This window comes from Ursus americanus, chromosome 9, assembly GCF_024610735.1.
Source record: "Ursus americanus isolate L20-20 chromosome 9, mUrsAme1.1.p, whole genome shotgun sequence".
Lineage (NCBI taxonomy): Eukaryota > Metazoa > Chordata > Mammalia > Carnivora > Ursidae > Ursus > Ursus americanus.
The window spans coordinates 7,541,196-7,561,241 of record NC_142135.1 but is presented as its reverse complement, the minus strand read 5'-3'; the positions used below and the strand labels follow the sequence as shown (position 1 = coordinate 7,561,241).

Sequence of the window (20,046 nt, the reverse complement as noted above, 5' to 3'; positions counted from 1 at the left end):
GCCACACATCGATATTAAGAATGGTTAACACGCTTACGGTTAAGCGCTTACTCCGGCGCTCACTGTGTTTGTGGCGGCGTTCTTAGTGGGCCACGTGCATGAACACATCTACTCCTCCTAACAGCCCTAACAGGTAGGTACTGGTATTACTCTGTTTCGTAATCAAAAAGTATGAGACAAAAAGCAGTCTGCTCAGAACCACACAGTAGCTGATGGACTGGGCTCTGAACCCTGCAGCCTGGCTCGGGAGCCCGTTCTCACCCATGCCACATGCCTCCTCTGTCACCTGAGAAAGATGAGTAATAACTGCAGACACCTTCGGAGAGCTGACAGTTTTATATTTAGTACAGCTGGAGATGTTTTCTACACAAGCTAAAATCATTCACGATAGATAGCTTATTCACCTTTCACAGAAAATGCCTCTGTAGTGCAGTTTCTCAAGCTACACAAAATAAAGTGGGGGGGGGGACACTTATTTGCACAACTTGGTTTTATCATTTTTAGACTGCTAACTTGAGTCCAACTTTTTTAGTTCACATGTCTAAAATTCTACCTCTCTTCCTCATAAGATATAGGAGATAATGGAGATGGATAATTTTTTTTTTTAGATTTTTTTATTTTTATTTATTTGACAGAGATAGAGACAGCCAGCGAGAGAGGGAACACAAGCAGGGGGAGTGGGAGAGGAAGAAGCAGGCTCATAGTGGAGGAGCCTGATGTGGGGCTTGATCCCATAACGCCGGGATCACGCCCTGAGCCGAAGGCAGACGCTTAACCGCTACGCCACCCAGGCGCCCCCTGGAGATGGATAATTTTATCCTCATATGACCCAAGAGATGGAGAATGCCTGACCACCTACTAAAATGGACTGTCAAAACTAGCTGTTTCCTAATAGTCTGTGAAAACATAATATAGTCATCAGGAATTGATCATCTAATATTCTTGACAATGTATGTTATATTTGCAGGTTTTGATTTTACACACACACAACAATATCACAGATATTTCTTGTAGATAAAAGATACCGATATTATTCTTCAAACTACGGCAGGCTCAGGAGTATGGAACTCCATCTTATTACCAACCAAACAAACCCCTGCAAATATGACCATTCTTCATATGGGAGACAAAAAGTTTCTATCTTCCCTTTTCAATCAAACTTTATAATACAGAATCAAGGGCAAGAATAAAACATACCTACCCACGGGACAGTGTTTGGGTTATATAGAAAATTATAAGCTCTTGAAACAGGCTTAAAAGGAAACTACTGTTTCTCCTTTAATTACAGCAATGCTATTTTATCTACCTGTTCTCTCAATGCTTTTGGGGGGCTTTAAGATTCAGAACATGTTAGAACATCAACAATGAACTTCATATGCTAGTTTTCTTAGGAATGGCCACCCGCTCCAATATAGTAAAAAGGTAAATGAGTCAAAATAAACAAAAAAATCCATGTTTCTATTTCCTTGAAAATTTTTTCAAAATTAAGAATTAATGAAATCTGCATCACTTGAGAGGAGAAATACAAGATCAAGTACTCTTAAATTCATCTCTAAATGGGTTTCTATTTAAAATAAGACATGCTGCTGTCATGGTGGCTTATCACTGGCCACGGGTACATACTGAGGCCTCAGTGCTCTCAAGTGGCAGGAGCAGAGCTGTCAGGACAAGTCTTACTGGTCAGATATGGTCTGACATACGGCCTTCAAATTGGCTTATGTTTAGCCCCGGGCTATGGCTAGGCGGAAAAGAGCACAGGAAAGGCCAAATAGCGGAGACAACACAGTACATACTACCGCAAGAGGCCAGGCACTCAATTGTGCAGGTAAACAGACTCCGAACTTATAGTCATTCAACAGACACACACATCACTTAATACCCACAACACATCAAGCTTGTCTTATAGTGGCATTTAACATATATGGCAACCATTTGTTTACTTGTCTGTTTCCATACTAAGAGAGGGCCTGTCTGATTCATCTCAATTTCCTCAGGCCCGGGATAAGTGTAAAAAAGCACAGGTGTAAAATAAATAAGCAACAGAGAAGAAGGCAGCAAATGTAAAGCAAACTGATGTCACAGTCTTTTCCCTGGTTCCACAGTTTTGCCTCAAGAATCTCTTATCCTGCCTGCAATTCAGGGATAATAAAAACCAGGCTTACTTTATATTATTTTATTTTATTTTCTGTGTTTACATGTGACCCATTTAACCTCTGGATCTAAACTGCCTCCTCCATGAAAGGAATTAAGACTAAATAATTCTTAAGGTCCTTCACCTCAATAATTCCATGATTCTATGATGGAATCATACATAAAGATCTGTTAATATTTATCAACTGCTTCCATGTAGTCAACAACTATGCTCACACCTGAAACCAAAGTTGTGCTCTTTACAGCTGCTAGTCCACTGCCACACATACTTAGAAAAAAAAATCCACAGAACACTATTTTTGAAAATACATACAAGTGCATGAGAAATCTTAGTGAAATTTAAAAGATCTAAATAGTATTTGCTTTAGGTGTCACAGACTTGGCTTTGATAGAATCTGGCTAGGATTTTTATATCAGGAAAAATAAGTAGTTTAATGCTTCTTGGGCAACTAGAAATGCAAGTCACACCAATGTGACTCTGCTTGGTTAATGTTTCCAAAGGTCCATGGAACACTTCCACCCAATATACATGCCACTTTCTTTCCTACAACCCTCAGTGGCTTCCTGCTGCACTTAGAAAAAAACCCAGTCCCCTTCCTGCGGCCTGTAAGATGCTACGCACACTGCCCTGACTTCGCTCCTCTGCTCGGGCAGCATGTCCAGGCCTCTCTCAGCAGCTCCAACGTGCCAACTCTTTCCCACTTTAGAGGCCATGCACTCTAGCTCTTCTCTCTGCCATACACGTTTCCATGTAGACCACATACCTGGTTCCTTCAAATGCTTTTGGGGTCTCTACTGAAACACCACTCCCTCAAAGAGGTCCTCCCTGCCAACCCTCTCAGAAGTGGGCTCCCTGCCCCAGTAATTCCAGGAATTCTTTGTCACATCTCTTTGATTTTCTTCAGAGCTCTTATCGCAACCTGAAATTATTTGGTTTGTTTATTCCTTTCCTTGTTTACGGCCTGCCTCTCCTGTCATAACCTGCCAGGCTAGAAGCTTTAGAAGAGCAGGAACCTTGCTTATCTTTTACTCCTACAATTTTAGGCCTTGGAACAGTGCTTTTTGGGTTTTTTGGAGAAAGTGACAAAATTATTCTAAATTCATAAAGAAATGCTAATAGTGTTAAACATTTGTTGAATAAAATAGTATAGTAAGGAAAGCTGTTCTGTTAAAAAGGACTATCGCAGGCTCTTCACACATCTCATTTAACTTCATGACGGCTCCATGAAATGGATATCCCTCTACTTTACAGATGAAGAACTGAGGCTCAAAAAAAGTTAAATGACATGATCACAGAAAGAATGGCATAAAGGTGCTGCCTAAAATACGAACTTTTATCTTTTCTCCCAAACTTTTTCTTTCCTTTTTAAAAGGTATCAGCACCGGGGCACCTGGGTGGTTCATTCTCTTCGGCTCAGGTCATGATCGCAGGATCCCGGGATCAAGCCCCACATTGGACTCCCTGCTCAGTGAGGAGCCTACCTCTCTCTTCCTCTCCTCCCTGCTCATGCTCTCTCTCGCTATCTCTTTCTCTCTCTCAAATTAATAAAATCTTTAAAATAAATAAAGGTATCAGCACTCTAATTAACTAGGTTCTAGAGTCTAAATCCATCTACATCCTTAACCTCTGAAATATTTAAGAATGGTTTAATCCTATGATACAAAAAAAAAAAAAGACAACTTGAATGAGCTAAGGTACTTAAAAGGAAATTGCCATTTCTGTCAGATAATTCCAATAAATAAGAAAAGTGGGAGGTTAAGTAATAACATTAAGAAGTGTCTAAAACAATTCATATTTTTAGGGGCACCCAGATGGCTCAGTAGATTACGCATCTGACTCTTGATTTCAGGTCGGGTCTTGATCTCAGGGTCCTGAGTTCAAGCCCCATGTTGGGCTCCATGGTGGGCATGGCACCTGCTTAAAATAATTCATATTTTTAAAAGTATAGGTCTAAAAAGATGAAGGTAATCCTAACCTAGAATGGCAGTGAAAACACTGCCATTCATCTGTCTTAAGAATCATGAAAAGGCTACCGTTAAAAAACCAAAAACAAACTAGTGAATTAGCAACAATCAGAAACTCAACTTTAAAGATATATATTCTCTATAACGGCATTGAAAAATAGGACATACTTAGGGACTGCAGTGGTTAAATTTTATGCGTTAACATGGCTACGTCTTGTGCTCAGCTCTTTGGTCAATCACTAGTCTAGATGTTGCTGTGGAAGTATTTTGTAGACGTAACTGACATTTCCAATCAGCTGACATTAAGTAAAGGAGATTACCCTCTATAATGTGCCTGGGCCACATCCAATCAGTTGAAGGCCTTCAAAGCAAAAAACTGAGGTTTCGTGGAGAAGAAGGAATTGTCTCAAAACAGGAATAGTAATTCTGCCTGAGTTTCCAGCCTGCTGGCGTTGACTACAGACTTTGGACTCAGGATCACAACATCAACTCTTGTGACTGAGGCTCCAGCCTGCCTGCCTGGCCTGTGGATTTCGGACTTGCTAACTTCCACAACTGTGTGAGCTGATTCTTAAAATCTCTCACTCTACACACACACACACACACACACACCTACCATATGATTGGTTCATCCACTCCACTCATCAGTAATGACCCAAGAGAAATGAGGGCATAAGTCCACCCAAAGACATGTACGTGGATGTTCATGGCAGTTCTGTTTGTAAAAGTCAAAAACCAGAAATAACCCAGTGTCGATCAAGAGGTGAATGGACACACACAATACAGTATATCCATACAACGGAATTCTACTTAGCAATTAAAAAGGAATGAACTACATCAACGCATTGTACAACACAGATAAATCTCAAAATAATCATCCTGTGGAAAGAAGCTAGACCAAAAAAGAGTATAACCTTTATTCTAGGACATGTCAATGAATGTAAGTGCAGGAAAACAAATAGTGGTTGCCTGGGGAGAAATGCAGGGCATTACCAAGAGAGTTCTGGGGGTGATGGTTATGTTCAGTATCTTGAATGTGATGATTTTTTTTTTTTTTTAGGATTTTTATTTATTTGACACAGAGAGAGAACACAAACAGAGGGAGCAGCAAGCAGAGGGAGAGGGAACAGCAGGCTCCCCGTTAAGCAGGGAGCTGGATGTGGGACTCGATCCCAGGACCCTGTGATCAGAACCTGAGCCAAAGGCAGCCACTTAAGTGACGGAGCCACCCAGGCGTCCCAATGGTGATGGTTTTATAGACATACATACATGTCAAGACTTATCAGACTGTACACTTTCAATATCTGCAATTTACTGTGTAACAATTATATCTCAATAAAGTTGTTTTTAAAAGGAAGACGTTTGTTAGAAGTGCTAAGGAAAATTTTAAAGACAAAGAGTTTTAATAAAGGCTCGCTTCCTTACTTGGGATCAACTGTCTACAGATAACCTAAAAGACTGCTTCATTCCCATCTTGAGTCAGCCTTTTTAAACAAGAAGAATGATCTTTAATCTGGGAAAGGTAAAAAAGGATTAAGGGGGAAAAAAGAAAAAAATAATTGAAGCCCAAAATAAGAAGGAGACAGAAAAAGGAGGAATTGCTTTAAATTCATATTTATAGATCAAGAAAAATCATATCCTAAGACATTAAATATATCTCCAAGTCTGGTAACTTCTAAGGAATCATAAAGAAATACCATGAGAATGGATGTAGAATTCATGCAAAATTTTAAAACAGATTTTTAAAAAAATATATGATAAATAAGGAGCTGGCTTCTGTAACATTGTATTTGCTCTGGGTTCTCAACCTTTTCCAATGACTCCTTCTTGGATCCCCTTCTGGGTTCTCATCCCACCTGTCCCTTAAATCCCAGCACTCTCCAGATTCTTGTTCCACTTCCATTCTCATTGCACAATCGGGGTTATAACCTTCCAGGGGAATCACGATTCCCTTTGAGAATGTGATGAACGCTGCACCCCACAACGATGTATATTCACATAAAATTTTACATGTAATTATTTCAAGGATTTCAAGTGCTCCCCTAAACCCTGGGCATGTATTCCTTAGCTTCTCAGTGAGGAAATTCCTTGCAGAATCCCAGCGTGGGCTTTGTCTCTCTAACATCCCCATGCAAAGTGAGATGTACACATAGCTGTGGTAATGGGAAATCTGAATGTTCACAAACATAACTGACATGGAACCCAGGACCTTGTATTTTTCTGGATATGTTGGTGAAACAGTTCAACTAGGTAGATTCTTAGGTTACCTAGTGAATGCTGATAATAGATTTATGAAAGAAGTTTCTGTTGACTTTCTGTAGAAGCTCAGACTCTAAAACATTTTTTTCTTTTCTTTTTCTTTTTGGTACAGAAGGTGATTTGAGTGAGGATTTAGAAAACCATGCTGATCAAATTTTGAATGATAAGAAGTTGTAACAGTGAGAAGCTGGATCAGAGACCCAGTCAACACATTGACTGATTCAGCCTAGGGGTAAAGTGAAGGTCAGCAAAGAGCCCCAACTTCAAAGTCCTTTCCACGTGTATATTCTCCTTTTCCCCAATTACCAATAACCCGTGCACACTGAATGCATTCACCAAAACTGCACTCTCCTCGAGGACAAGGCCTACATCATCTTCCATGTCTTCACCTAGTACCTCGAATGATGTCAGCATCACACTGTGTTTGGGACGAATTATGTTACAGTGTAACAACTGACTCCAAAATCATGGTGCCTACAACACAAGGGTTTATTTCTCACTTATGTTAATAATGTCTGTCACGGATCGGCTTCAGCTCTGCTCCATCATTCTGGAACCCCGTCTGAAGGCGCCATCATTCTGGGACCAGCTCTAGCTAAGGCATACTGGTTCCATGACAGAGGAAAAAGAGCCACTGACAAAACCACAAGATGGAATTTAAAACATCTGCTCAAACAAGCAACATGTCACTTCCTCTCACATTTTATTGGTCAAGGAAAGCCAAGTGTCTGAACCTGATGTCAACAAAGTGGGAAATGTAATCCTCCTATAGACGGGACCCTTGTAAAGAAAGGCAACAAATTCTTTTTAACAATAAAGCAAGCCACCACAGCGCCCTACCAATACAAAGTGCTCAGCAACTGGCAGTAATAATTTATGTGCCAGGCCACAAATACCACCGGGCGGAGACTGTACTCTTTCTGGCTCACTGACGCACCAGCACCATAGAGTGCTGGCCACATATTAAAGGGCATGCTAAAGGCTTACTAAGTGAGCAGTGATAAGAAGATGAGCATGGGATCTGTTATCAAAAAACCAGTGACATAGTCCCACATCTGCCAATTCCTGATTTAGTGGAAAGTTGTTCTCTCTTCTGATTCTTGGGTGGTTGTTGTGAAGATTAAATTAAAATATATGTGAAAGCACCATGAAAACTGTGCTGTTTTATACAAATGTCAGCTCAAATCTCCAGATAGTCGAACGGGATGAAATCTGAAAAAGATAAATTCATTTAAACTTTTCTGGTAATGCCAAGACCTCATATCCTGCATTTACTTTCAAAGATCCAACTGGCAAATAAAGAATGAGAAAGCTTAGACTTAAAGCAGCCCATGTGAGAAGGAGACAAAGGTTTTAGTTGACCAGCAGCTCAATATGATCAAAGGGTAATGTGGCTGCCAAAAAATGTAATGCAAATTTCAGGCTGCATTAATAGAAGTACAGTATCCAGATAATAGCTTCATTGTACTCAGCCATGGTCACACCACATCTGAAGCAGTTGGTTCAGTTCTGGCCACCGTATTTGAAGAGGTATACTGACGAGCAGACTTTGTCATGAGTTAGCGATGTGGATGGAGAAAGTTCTGTAAACCATGTCATGTGCATATCTTTTGAGAATTAGCTTTTTTCCCCTTATTGTGTAAAAATGATTCAAGTAAGATTTAATAGTTGTTTTCAAATACTTGAAGAGTTATTGTGTGTAAGAATTTATTGTGTGTTTCACATACACAGCCCTAGAATGCCAAGGACCAGTAAGTGAAAGTTAGACGGGAAATAGACTGAGATCAATGAGAAGTTCTTTCCAACAATTAGAAACCTTCTAAAACAAGGAAGGGCGGAGGACAGCATGGGGGAGATGCTATTGAGAAGACAGAACTGGGAAAGTCATACAAACCTAGCTCACTCCTCTACGTAACCCAGCATATTTGAGGCATTTGAAAACGCCCAAACAGTATATCTCTTTTCTAACAAAATAATAATAGTACTAATACTAATAGTGACAACGCGGAACAAGAACTGAGGTAAGAAGTAAAACAAGAAGTTGTTTGGCCTAACAAACACAGAAAGGCATGCTGTTGAAGGGAAATGAAATTTCAATGCCAGATAACATTAAACACGAACACAGTGTCCTGGTTTGTACAGAGGAAATAGGCTTAGTCAAAATTGTATTTATTCTAGAAGTTGTTTTTCTTAGCATGACCTACCTGCTATAATTTTCAGGGAGGTGTAAAAAATATTTTAAAAGTTCCTCCAGTGGCACGTTAGCAAAAATTGGCTAATATTAAACTAGTGTTCTTATTACAAGATGATACTAAGTATACTGATCAATTTGTATAAGCATTCAAATTTCTCATGCCAGATGTCACACTGCACACCACTGGCATTTTAAAAACGGTCCCTTGCACTTATTTTGTTTCCACATTGTCTTCAAAATCCAGCACTTTTCTACTCTCATTACAGCGTTCATTCCCACGTCTTCCCTTCACCCTCTGGTCTCACTGGCAGGTCATAAAGCAGTATATAAAGAGGAATGCCTGATTTATCTTTACATCATCGCTCCTCATCTCCAAGTCACCCACAGTTAGCAGTGAACACTCAACACTGCTTGTTGAATTCCTTCCTTTAATGAAACAGTTTTTAAAAGTTACCCATTATGTCTTGTGACACGGAAGAGAGAAAGTCAAAGGAGGCTGTAAGGACAAGCTGGCTATTATTTTTTGTAAGAATAACCCACTCCTCACAAAGTAGTATCTTGGAATACAATTTTCTTCTTCCCTTAACATTTTCTTTGCATCCTAAACGGGCTATTTAAAAGGATTTTCATAGAGCACAGTACTGACACAATGACTGACATCCTACTGATTTCTCTCACTGCAGGGAAGTAAATGTAAAGAATGAGAGAAAAACAGGTTCACTGACTAATTAAAGTAAATGTGTATGTATCTTTCTGGAATAAATGTAAATTCGGATTTAAAACAGTCTATTATTCCAAGCCAAAACAGTAAAGGAAAATGTAAAAAAGGAAAAAAGCTGAACACATATCCTCTACTAAAGGAGTATGAAACTTTAGGACTTATTTGGTACGGGTTAAGGCTTGTTCAAGAACTTGTTGCTGGATTCTTATACTTGTTATTTCTCTCCCTCCTCTCTTGTGGGCTCTACCAAGAATTGCACAGGTTGTGGGAACACAATGCTCTGCTGCAGAAATCAGGAGAACATAATTTCAAATCTCCCATGTCCATCCGATAGAAACAGTCTATACTTCACTGGGAGACCAGAGAATGAGTCAGTAAGGGGATAGAACAGTTGCTAGGTGAAAGACATAGCTAACTTAAAAAGTTAAGTTTCTTTTCAGTTACATACTCACGTATTAAAGCAATTATTTTTAAATGATGCACAATAAACATTCATTTGTTTAAATAAGAAGCCACTAGAAATTAAGTAGAACTAACATTTACTGAGCGTTTTCTGGGTGGTGGACATTCTCTTTAAGTGTTCAACATACATTATACACTTCATCACAGCCACAGAAAGCAGTATTCCCAATATCCTCACTTTACAGATAAGAAAAAGGAGGCACAGAATGGTTAAGTAACTTCTAGAAGATCGCACAATACTGACAGGCAGAAAAGGGATATGAATTTAGGTAGGGCAGTTCCAGGGCCCATTTTTTAATCTCTGAGTGGGTATCAATATATTATATACTTTGACATATGAAGATCCTGAGTCTATTCGCTTTAGTCACATAGGAAGAAATTTTTTCATGGGCAATCAGGACTGTATAAAATTTATAAAATCATTGTTAAAATGCTTTCACAACCAACTTTTAGGATTAGATAACTAAATCCAATACAATGCTTCATTTAAGACACTAGAACTTAATCCCATTTTTTCTATGTATCCTTTGGCTTTATTACACTTCATGATAACTGCAACTGGGTGCCTTTGACATACTTAGCCTGACACTATGTCATTAAAAATACTTTGCACAGACTAGATCTGGGATGTTTTATTCACATGAGTGTGCATTAAAGTAATTCTACTACTTTTCAGATTCTAAATGCAATTATTCAACAGACGTTTGAATACTTAATGAACACCAAGTAGTACGGATACAAAGATAAAATTAGATGGGCTCTGTTCTCAAGGGAGGCCACAGTTACAAAACAATGAAGTAAGTGCTTTTATGGAGCTGTGACCAAGGTTCCAAGGGAGCAGAATCCTGCCCAGCATGGTAAGAATGACCGCAACTCCCTGAGAAAAGGCATGGAGAGGTAAGAGAACATTTTCCTCTCAGGGAGTATCAAGTGATTTAAATAGGACTAGAATGCTGGGTTTACATGGAAAGCCAGAGAAAGAGTGAGAACAGATGAAGAATGAAGCTGGCGCTAGATAAAGAAAAGTCTTCGAAATCATAATAAAAGGACGCAACCACCATAAGGATTTAAGTAGAACAGCGATAAGATCAAATATGCTAACAATAGCGGTTATCACACTTTTTATTTTAAACAACAGAACCCTGCTCTCAAAAGAAACCTTTGTAAACTTCCATACTTAAAACTGATCAAAGTAAGACTGCACTGGTTGAAATTGGAACGAACCTGCTTGCTTCCTCCAGAACCTTTTACAGAATAGTTTCAAAACCACTGCTTTAGAGAGAAAAATCAATATATCTATACAATTATGTCCTTTTTAAAAAAGATTTATTTATCCATTTGAGAGAGAGAGAGAGAGCGCATGTGCGTGAGGGTGTGGGGGGAAAAGGGGAGAGGGAAGAAGAGAATCTCAAGCATACTCCGGCTGACTGAGGAACCCGAAGCGGGGCTCGATCTCACAACCCTGAGATCATGATCCGAGCCAAAACCAAGAGTCAGACACTCAACCAACTGAGCCACTCAGGGCCCCTACAGTTACGTTCTATTTATCTCATGCCTCTCCCAATGAGATTCTAACTTCTCAAGGATTCATTCTTGTAATTTCTCTTCAATTATACGCATACACAACACTAAGCGAACAGTATTAGACCTTAAAAAAACTCAATGACAAATTGTTATAATACAGAAGAAAGAAGATAAAGATTAATTACCAGCCTGTTCATCCTTCAGTTAAACTATAATTTAAGTGACCACATTGTCTAACCTAAAAGTTAGGATTTATGGTTGGACACATACTAACTAGGGTATTTATGGCCACAGGATATTCAAAATTGGTACAGTGTTGGAAAACACAGGATATATGGTTGTGATTGATATAATGTAATTTTTTGAAGATTGGTAATCTTGAATTTTCTTAACAATGACTCTGAATCTGAAAATCCTTTCCCACTTATCACTTGAGCATCTGTTCTCCCACCTTATAAATTGCAGAGCTCTATATGTGATCACTGAAAATGATCATCAGTGTGGAAGTGCTCGTCCTCCTCAGCCATCAGCAATAATATGTAAACTGATGAAAGATTCCCTGGCAGTTCACTACTCTTGACTCTTCACAGTCAGAAATGCTAATAAAAAAGCAAGGTTACAATCTGAAGGAAAAGGTATATAATGATTACTTTAACACGTTTTATATTAAAACATATGTATTCCCTTTATAAACTAATTTAACCCATACAATGCTTCTCTTTACCTTTAGCCCCTCCATTCCTTGCAGTAATATTCGGGGCAAAGGAGGGGGGTACATACCACTTAAATAATCTCAAAAGTGTTTAAAGTGCTTTCCCCTTTATAAACCGTAGACTGATTAAAAACAAATGTTCCAAACGGTATTTAACATATATTAAGAATTACAGAATAAATCTCACTTTTCTCTATCAGATAAGACACTAGAAAAAAACCTACCACCACCCTGGGCCACTCTATCGTGCATTAAAAGTTCCTCCATAGTAAGTGGCTAAAGGCCAACTATCGACAATTATTAAAAGGAAGAAGAGGGGAAAGAAGCATAGGCTATAAATTAAATCCTTCAATACATCATTTGACCAATGTGTATAATGTATTTACTTAAAGGCATGTTTAAGAAAGGGTCCTTAAAAAAAAAAAAAGGGTCCTTAAACAGACAATATAAATGTGAGATACCATTTCCATATGATATTGTAAACTCAGTCCAACACTGATCATTTCTGGACACAGTCTACACTACCTAAATTTGCCAAAATTGCTAACTATTCTCCTATAAATTTGTTTAGGATAAAGACAACTGTCTGATTATAGCAAAAGTAAATTACATCACATGCTCCAATTAAATTAGTGTATTTAATAAAAGCGCTCAATGTATCACTCATTTCCACTTCTTTCAAATATAAAAGTGTGAAGACTCCAAAATAGTCCTTAAGAACAAAGTGCCTTTTTTTTTAAAGAAAAGCTCTTTAAAAAATAAAATACTTGAAAGTAATCCTATAAAAACATACAAAAAATCCTCATATGTAAGATAGCAATCAAAACAATACCTGATATCAAACACTTAACTATAAATTCAATTAGAAGTTTTCACCATAAAATTTTCACCCTTTGCCCATTTAAGGGGCAAGTTGTTTTAAAAGATATTCCACACACAGATATTTTTAAATGAAACTGTACACCTACAATTCTGATTTTAGTAACACATCAAATAAAGTTAGAACAAATGTTAATAATAGTTAGAAATACTAAATTATACATACTGTGTTTAACTGTCCCTACAGTAATATAAAAATGTTTATAAAATGTCTTGAGATAAATTTATATTTTCCTCTAGTTTGTGAAAACTGCAATGACTATTATTTTTTATTATTCTGTTCAATTAGCCAACATATAATACCTCATTAGAACCTTTCTATTTAGTAATAACTAGTGGTTGAAACACATTCAGTAAGTGAAATTCAAACACTCTCCCAGATGGAACAGCTGCGAGAGGATACACAGGGCAGTTTTTACAAGCGAACTTTCTATTGATGGTGTAGATACCATTCAACACTAAAAACTAGCACGACTGGAGTCTAGAAAATATAAACAACCAAGAGTGAAAGAAAATCCTTTAAGGAGAATGAGGAAAATACAATTAACAGCATCATCTATAACTCTGAACTCTGCCTTTCTGATTTTTCAAACTTTTGCCCAAGTTTCTGTAGATTACAGGGTCCAAACTTTTAAAAATCCCATATACTTACATATATGTATCAGTATTAGGTAATATTTTATGCTTAAGAAGTCTAGCAAATATTACTTAAAAACCCAACTTTACATAAAGTATGTTGTACTACTAATTGCACTTTATAGAAAAGAAAACTGGGAACAGAAAAATTGAATGACATTTTTAAAGTGACACTGAGTTAAATAATGAAACTGATAACATAAATCAGCCTTATGTTCCAATTAAAAAATTTTTTTAATTATTATTTTAGAGAATGAGAGGGGAGAGGGGCAGAAGGAGAGAGAGAGAGAGAATCTCAAGCAGCAACAGCCCCCCCCCCCAGCACGGTACGGCTCCATCTACCCAAGATTATGACTTGAGACGAAATCAAGAGTTGAACGTTCAACCGACTGAGCTGTTCAGGCACCCCTTGGCACAAATATTTTAAATCCAAAATAGTCTACTTACTTTTTTGCATGTATTTAAAAAATTTTTTAATTACATGCCCTCATTACTGATAAATCCAAGTAATAAGGCTTTTTTTAACCTCACCATGCTCTAAAATTAGCAATCCTTTGAGACAATACCTTGGAATTTTTTTTTAAACTGAAAAAATTTCTTTTAATATCATATCTTCAATCTTCATTTTTTACTCACTTGTTCAACAGAGGAATGAGGAGCGTGTACTAAGAAATCAAAGACATCATTCAAGCTGTTCCCTTAATTTTTATAATATTCAATTATTCTAAGAGGAACAAAATTGTGCCCATTATCCCAAAGTTGGGCTCTCAACCCATATTCAGCAGGAAAATAATTTCTTGATTTCTCTCTAATGCACAACCACAAAACAAAAACTATTAAAGCACTCAAACACTTTGATGCTTTGAACACTTACATACCCGTATGCTTAGCTCTTACTCTTTAAATTCCACCTCTAAAAATAAGACTTCTCTAAAACTGGGGAGAAGTGTCACTCTTATGAAACCACGCATGAATAGTATAAGGCAAAGTAAGTTTGATTAATTATCCATAATAAAGTTTGTGCCCAGTTCCTTCCTTTACCCTGTATCCCAACATAAAGTTTGAGCTAACCCATAAGCAAGTTATACTCATATTAACTCACATTCCTTTTTTGTTTTTACATGGCCCAAGCAGGATGATTTCAGAATGAAAACTCTCCAAGTACCTCATTCAATATCTCCTGCGATTCCAAATAAACCCAACTGCACTAACAAAAAGCAAGAAAAAAAGCTCCCTGAAAAGTTTAAAGAGTACACGGTCCTTCTTTTATCAAAATAGAATTTTTCACAAGTGACCCAAAGAGAATTACAGCTTAGAAAAATCAAGCCTTTAATTTGAGGAATAATTTGCACCTAGAGAAAAATTCAAGGTAATGGTTTTCACTGCATGTGGACTTTTAGACCAACTCTATTTATTTTGATTTTGCTGAAGTCTGGGTATAACCACTTGTCGGCCTATGCTACGGGACCACCATCCTAGTAACAGTATCTTACAACAAGGTGCTTTTGATACCTTGGTAACTACACTACCTTGGATGGGCTTCCACACAAACCTGACCATAACATTTTGGCATTTTAATTAGATTTCAATGTACTCCTTGAATGGCACAGCACAAATCAGATGACAAGTGTTCTATTCAGTTAACACATTAATAGGTAGCATACAAGCAGCATAAGCTTGAATTTAAGAAGCCCATAAATATTAATTTTGCCCCCACTTTTGAGAAAGGGACAATTCAAGGGACATACTGATAAATCTTACATTATGCCAAAAACCTATTCCTAAATTGCTGTATGCCAAATGATTTTTTATAAATCAAGTCACGTTTGGTAAGTACCATGTAAAAAGGATTATTTAAAGGCACCTTTCAGTGAATCCTTTTTGTAAAATATAGAATTCTCATATAACTAACCACTACTTGTTTTGTAATCTCATACTTGTAAATATCAAATTTCTTAGAGCACAGCTGCTTTCCCAGGCCAAATTCATTCCAGTATTACTGCCCTTCTCCTTATTTCCCAAGCTTTAAAAATGTCACCCAGGGGCGCCTGGGTGGCACAGCGGTTAAGCGTCTGCCTTCGGCTCAGGGCGTGATCCCAGCGTTATGGGATCGAGCCCCACATCAGGCTCCTCCGCTATGAGCCTGCTTCTTCCTCCCCCACTCCCCCTGCTTATGTTCCCTCTCTCGCTGGCTGTCTCTATTTCTGTCGAATAAATAAATAAAATCTTAAAAAAAAAAATAAAATAAAATAAAAAAATAAAAATGTCACCCAAAAAAACCAGTTGTCAGTGGTAGACTATACAAGCAATACTAGAAAAGTTGAAAAAAGAAGTGATTTTTTTAAATGTAAAATAGAAAGGTATGTATTCTCCAAAAAGAAATCGATGACTTATTTTTGGCATTGAGCACAATAAATTCCCAATAAAAACAATTTTAAAAAATCAAGATATGCATATCTCAAATCTCTTTCCCATATGTCTTTATCACTTGGTGGAAACTGTTCAAGAACAGTTTATCTCCATCAACACATGACCTCCATGATGCTACCAAGGTCAATGAGACCTACAAGAGGGGCATATGCTGAGTAAGTGCTGATTTGCCCAATTCTACAGTTCCCTTTAAAAAGAGAGAAGGACAGATGAAAAAAAAATTATTTATATAGTACAGGAAATGATGTTTTAGGTTGTAACATTCAAGTAGCCCATTACAGGACTGTTTACAGACATATGTCAGCAATAGCCAATAGGAGCAAGACCTCAAAAGGGCGTCAGAGCAGTCAGGTACAAAAATTGGTGCACAGAAAGAATTAACAAGATCCCAAACTGAATAATCCTCCTTTACATCTTGTACTGAAACTCTTCAGTACCTTGGGTACATGCCACAACCACTCAATTTTGAAGTGAGGGTTTTCTGCTGATAGAACTTTTTGAAAATGACAAATAACGGAAGATCCACAGTCAACAGAAGCAGCTCCCACGTGTCAGAAATGCTCACATAAGGAGCAAGTTTGCATATGCTGGGCCTGCCAGTTACACTGAACTCACCAGGTGTCCTGGTGGTTCTCTTATCCTTCCAGAAGACTCCTTCAGACATTTCCTCAGCTGCCACAATGCTGCGCCTTTCACAAACCATAGGTTTTCTTGGATGAGATTTAAATTTTAAAACACATTACCCACTTGGTATAATCTGCTTAAGCTGGACTTCTTACTCAAAAAATCCTTATCAATTTGAAGTTATTATGTTTGAAATATCCAAGCAACTTCCAAATATTAAAACAAGACATGTCAGAGCCAGCGCCTGATAATTTAAAAGTGACTTAGTGGAGAGCAGTTTAAACTGGATCACTCATTTTAACGTTTGGTAAGTGCAATATAATAGCTGAAAATTAAAGAGGAAAAAACCCAGCAGAACCACTGGTTTTTCACAATCAGCAGAGTACTGGGCTGGGAGCAGTTTTCCAAGTTACACTCAGGGAAGCTCCTGATTGGTGGGTGGCACTGGGTCAATGTGATTACTTAACCCTGGCAGTTATAACTAAACTCCACTATGATGGGCTCCAAAGCTTATTACAAAAAGGGGACTGCCTGAGCATATCAAGTACTACTCTTTTTCTCCCACGGAACACGAAGCCTGACACCTGAAACTCATCCGACAACCATTACCGTGTTTCGGTGCTTCAAAGTTTTGTATTTATTATTTTAAAACCCCACAGGATATAGATTCAGTTGGGGGTAGTAATGTGAAAGATTCACCCACTTCCTGCATACCCAGGGAAGAACTCATGACCATGCAAGCAGTTCCCTCTCTCCCAAGTAACTTTTTTATCATTTAGTCCTAAAATAACCATAAGCAACAAACACCAAACATTGGCATGGCAACGTCCACACATCATGCCCTAGTGCTACCCACAGGCGGATTTGTTCATCTCTGGTCCCCATCCAGGCGGGTCCTCCCGGTCCCTCTCCCTTCCGTCCGGTCCTGCCTGGCTTCCCCGAGTTTTGCTGTAAAGTCCGCCACTTTCGCTGGCCCGGGCAAAAGCACAGCGCCTCGTCCCAAGGGCAGAGTTTCTCCCAACTGCCCGAGGATAGCGTCCGGAAAGCTTCCAGCGGAACCCCCCCTTCCCGCCCCCCGCGCACCTTGCCCGGCCCCTCGCCCCCTCCCCGCACTTTAACAAGCCCCAGAGAGGGGCCCACCTGCCTACCGTCGCCTGACCCCACGCCCGGGTCGCCCTGCCAACTCCTATCCGGCCGCTGACTCCTCCGGTGCCGAGCCCCCCACCAGCCAGGGGCCCGACCCCGAGGGGCAGCGGCGCCCTCCCCCCAAAGGCCCCCCGAGAGACTGACCTACTACGCCCCCCAGAGGCCGGGTCCCGAGCGCCTGTCAGCGTCCCCGGAAGGGGTCAGGCGGGGGTCTGAGCGCTCCACTGTCCTCTCCTGACACCCTCTCCCCCTCGCCGCCGCACTCACCTGGCGGGCTCTCGCCGAGGGGCCGGGTGAAGACACCGGGGGTCGCGCGAGGAGGCCGGCCGCCCGCCGCGGCCCCCACCCTCCCGCACCCGCGCCCGCTCCCGCTCCCGCTCCCGGTCGGCGCGCGCCCCAGGCCCGACGCGCGCCCAGAGCGCCGTGGGGAGGGGGCGCGGGGACGCGCGAGAGCTGGGGGGAGGGGGGCCCGGGGGGCGGGGGCAGGGGGCGCGGTGAGAGCAGTGGCTCGACGGCGTCGGCGGAGAGAAAGCAGCCTCGGCCGCGTCCGTCATGGCGCGCGGCAGCGGCGGTGGCTCCCTCCGGCCTCCCCGCTCCCTCGCCTTTAGTTTGACCTTTCCCTCCAGTGTGTCTGAGGGAGAGCGGCGGTGCGCGCGCGTGTGCATGTCTCTGTGTGCGCGCGCGCGCGCGCGCGTGGGGAAGGGGCGGGTTCGCTCCCCGACGCCTGACGTCACTGCCATGGCAACGGCAGCCCCGCCCCTCGCCTCCCGTTTCCTGCCCCCGCCCTCGGTGCACGTTCCGGGGCCTCACGTGCTCACTCACACGCACGCACGCACGCTCAGAGCGCGCGCGCCCAGAGCGCTTGGGGAGGCGGGGGGGAGTTGGGAGGTCATCTGGGCCTCCTCGCCGACTCGCTGAGTTCGACCAATCCTGAGAGAAGGAGCCCTGGGCGAGGCGGGCCCGGCTGCCGGAGCGGCGTGAAAAATTTCCCCAGGCTGAACGAAAACCCTTCCAGAGCGACTGAGCATGCCCGGTGGTGGAAGGGGCGCGTTCCCCGGGAGTTTAGGCAGGAGGAGGGGGAGGCAGCCAGCAGTTGAGGAAAGGGAACCCCGGGCCCCAGTGTGGGGGAGATTAAGCCCTAGGGAACTGGGACTGCGTGGTGTTAGGGTCAGGCAACTTTGGATTGCAGTCTGGCCTTGCCGCTCTTGCTGTGTGACCTCGGATGTGTTACTTAAACACTCTGAACTGAATATCTTGAGTAAAATGGGGTTAGTAAAGCCTACCACGGTGGTTGTGAGAATCAAAAGAGAAGTGGAATAAAAAGTATACCATAGGGAATGTAGTCAGTTAATATTGTAATAATATTATGTGGTGACAGGTGCTAACTTACCGTGAGCATTGCATCATCTGTTATGTACCTGAAATTAACATAACATTGTATGTCAGTTGTACTTAAAAAAGGGGAGAGAGAGAAAGTGGAAAATGCCTGACCTGACATATGGTCAACCCTAAATACTTAGCCATTAGTATGGCACCCACAACCTCCTTATTTTGCAAATGGAGACATGCGATGTGGAGAGATTGAAAGATTAAATGTTCAATGTCGGGTAGTGGCAGAGACCCAGGCTTCAAGTTCAGTACTCTGTCCTACATGGCCTTCCCTCAGGAAGAGTGGAAAGAACATTCCAGAAAAACCTGTAAAGCGCTCCCTTTGATATCTGTGGATCCCTTTGCTCACCCCACTGGCCCCATCCCCATCCCCTAAAAGATTTAGAACTCTGGATATACGGTCTGGATAGCTTTGGTGCAACTTTTGGAGATCACTTATTGGCTTCTCAATTTGCATTTGAACAAGCAGCAGAATGGTGCTATCCTCAGTTCCCTTGGGGCCCCTAAATTCCTTCTAGAGTTTTGGTTAAAGTATAAACACAGTAGCAAGGAACTCCAGGTCCTCACAATTTCTGGCTCACTGAGGAAAGATTAACTTGGTTAACTGTCATTTACCCAGCGTCCACCGGTGGGCAAGAAGACCTAGCCAGCCCACAAGGAGCCTGTGGCTGCAGGGCTGTGCAGGTACCTTACGATTCAGACACATTGGTGACCTCATCGTTCACCAAACTTGTGCTTCCAGCCTTTTCCTCTAACTTAGCTCTTAATCACTTACTGCCTCATGGTATTTCTTGAATGTTGTAGTATTTTTAACTCTAGATTTGCTGTTGACTTTTTTAAATTTTAAGTTTTATTATTGAAATATAGCTGATATGCAATGTTGTATCAGTGTCAGCTGTACAACAGTGATTGACAATTCTATACATTACTCTGTGCTCACCATGATAAATCTAG

At 40.7% G+C, this 20,046-nt stretch overlaps 1 protein-coding gene across 1 annotated transcript in view; it reads right to left on the bottom strand.

The window, feature by feature from the left end:
* Positions 1 to 18,068, bottom strand: part of ZFAT (zinc finger and AT-hook domain containing) — a 277,561-nt gene extending 259,493 nt beyond the window's left edge. Inside the window, exon 1 of the mRNA XM_045812193.2 lies at positions 17,971 to 18,068. The gene's annotated coding sequence lies outside the window, so the exon portion shown is untranslated. The remainder of the gene's footprint in view (positions 1 to 17,970) is intronic.
* Positions 18,069 to 20,046: the final 1,978 nt, after the last annotated feature.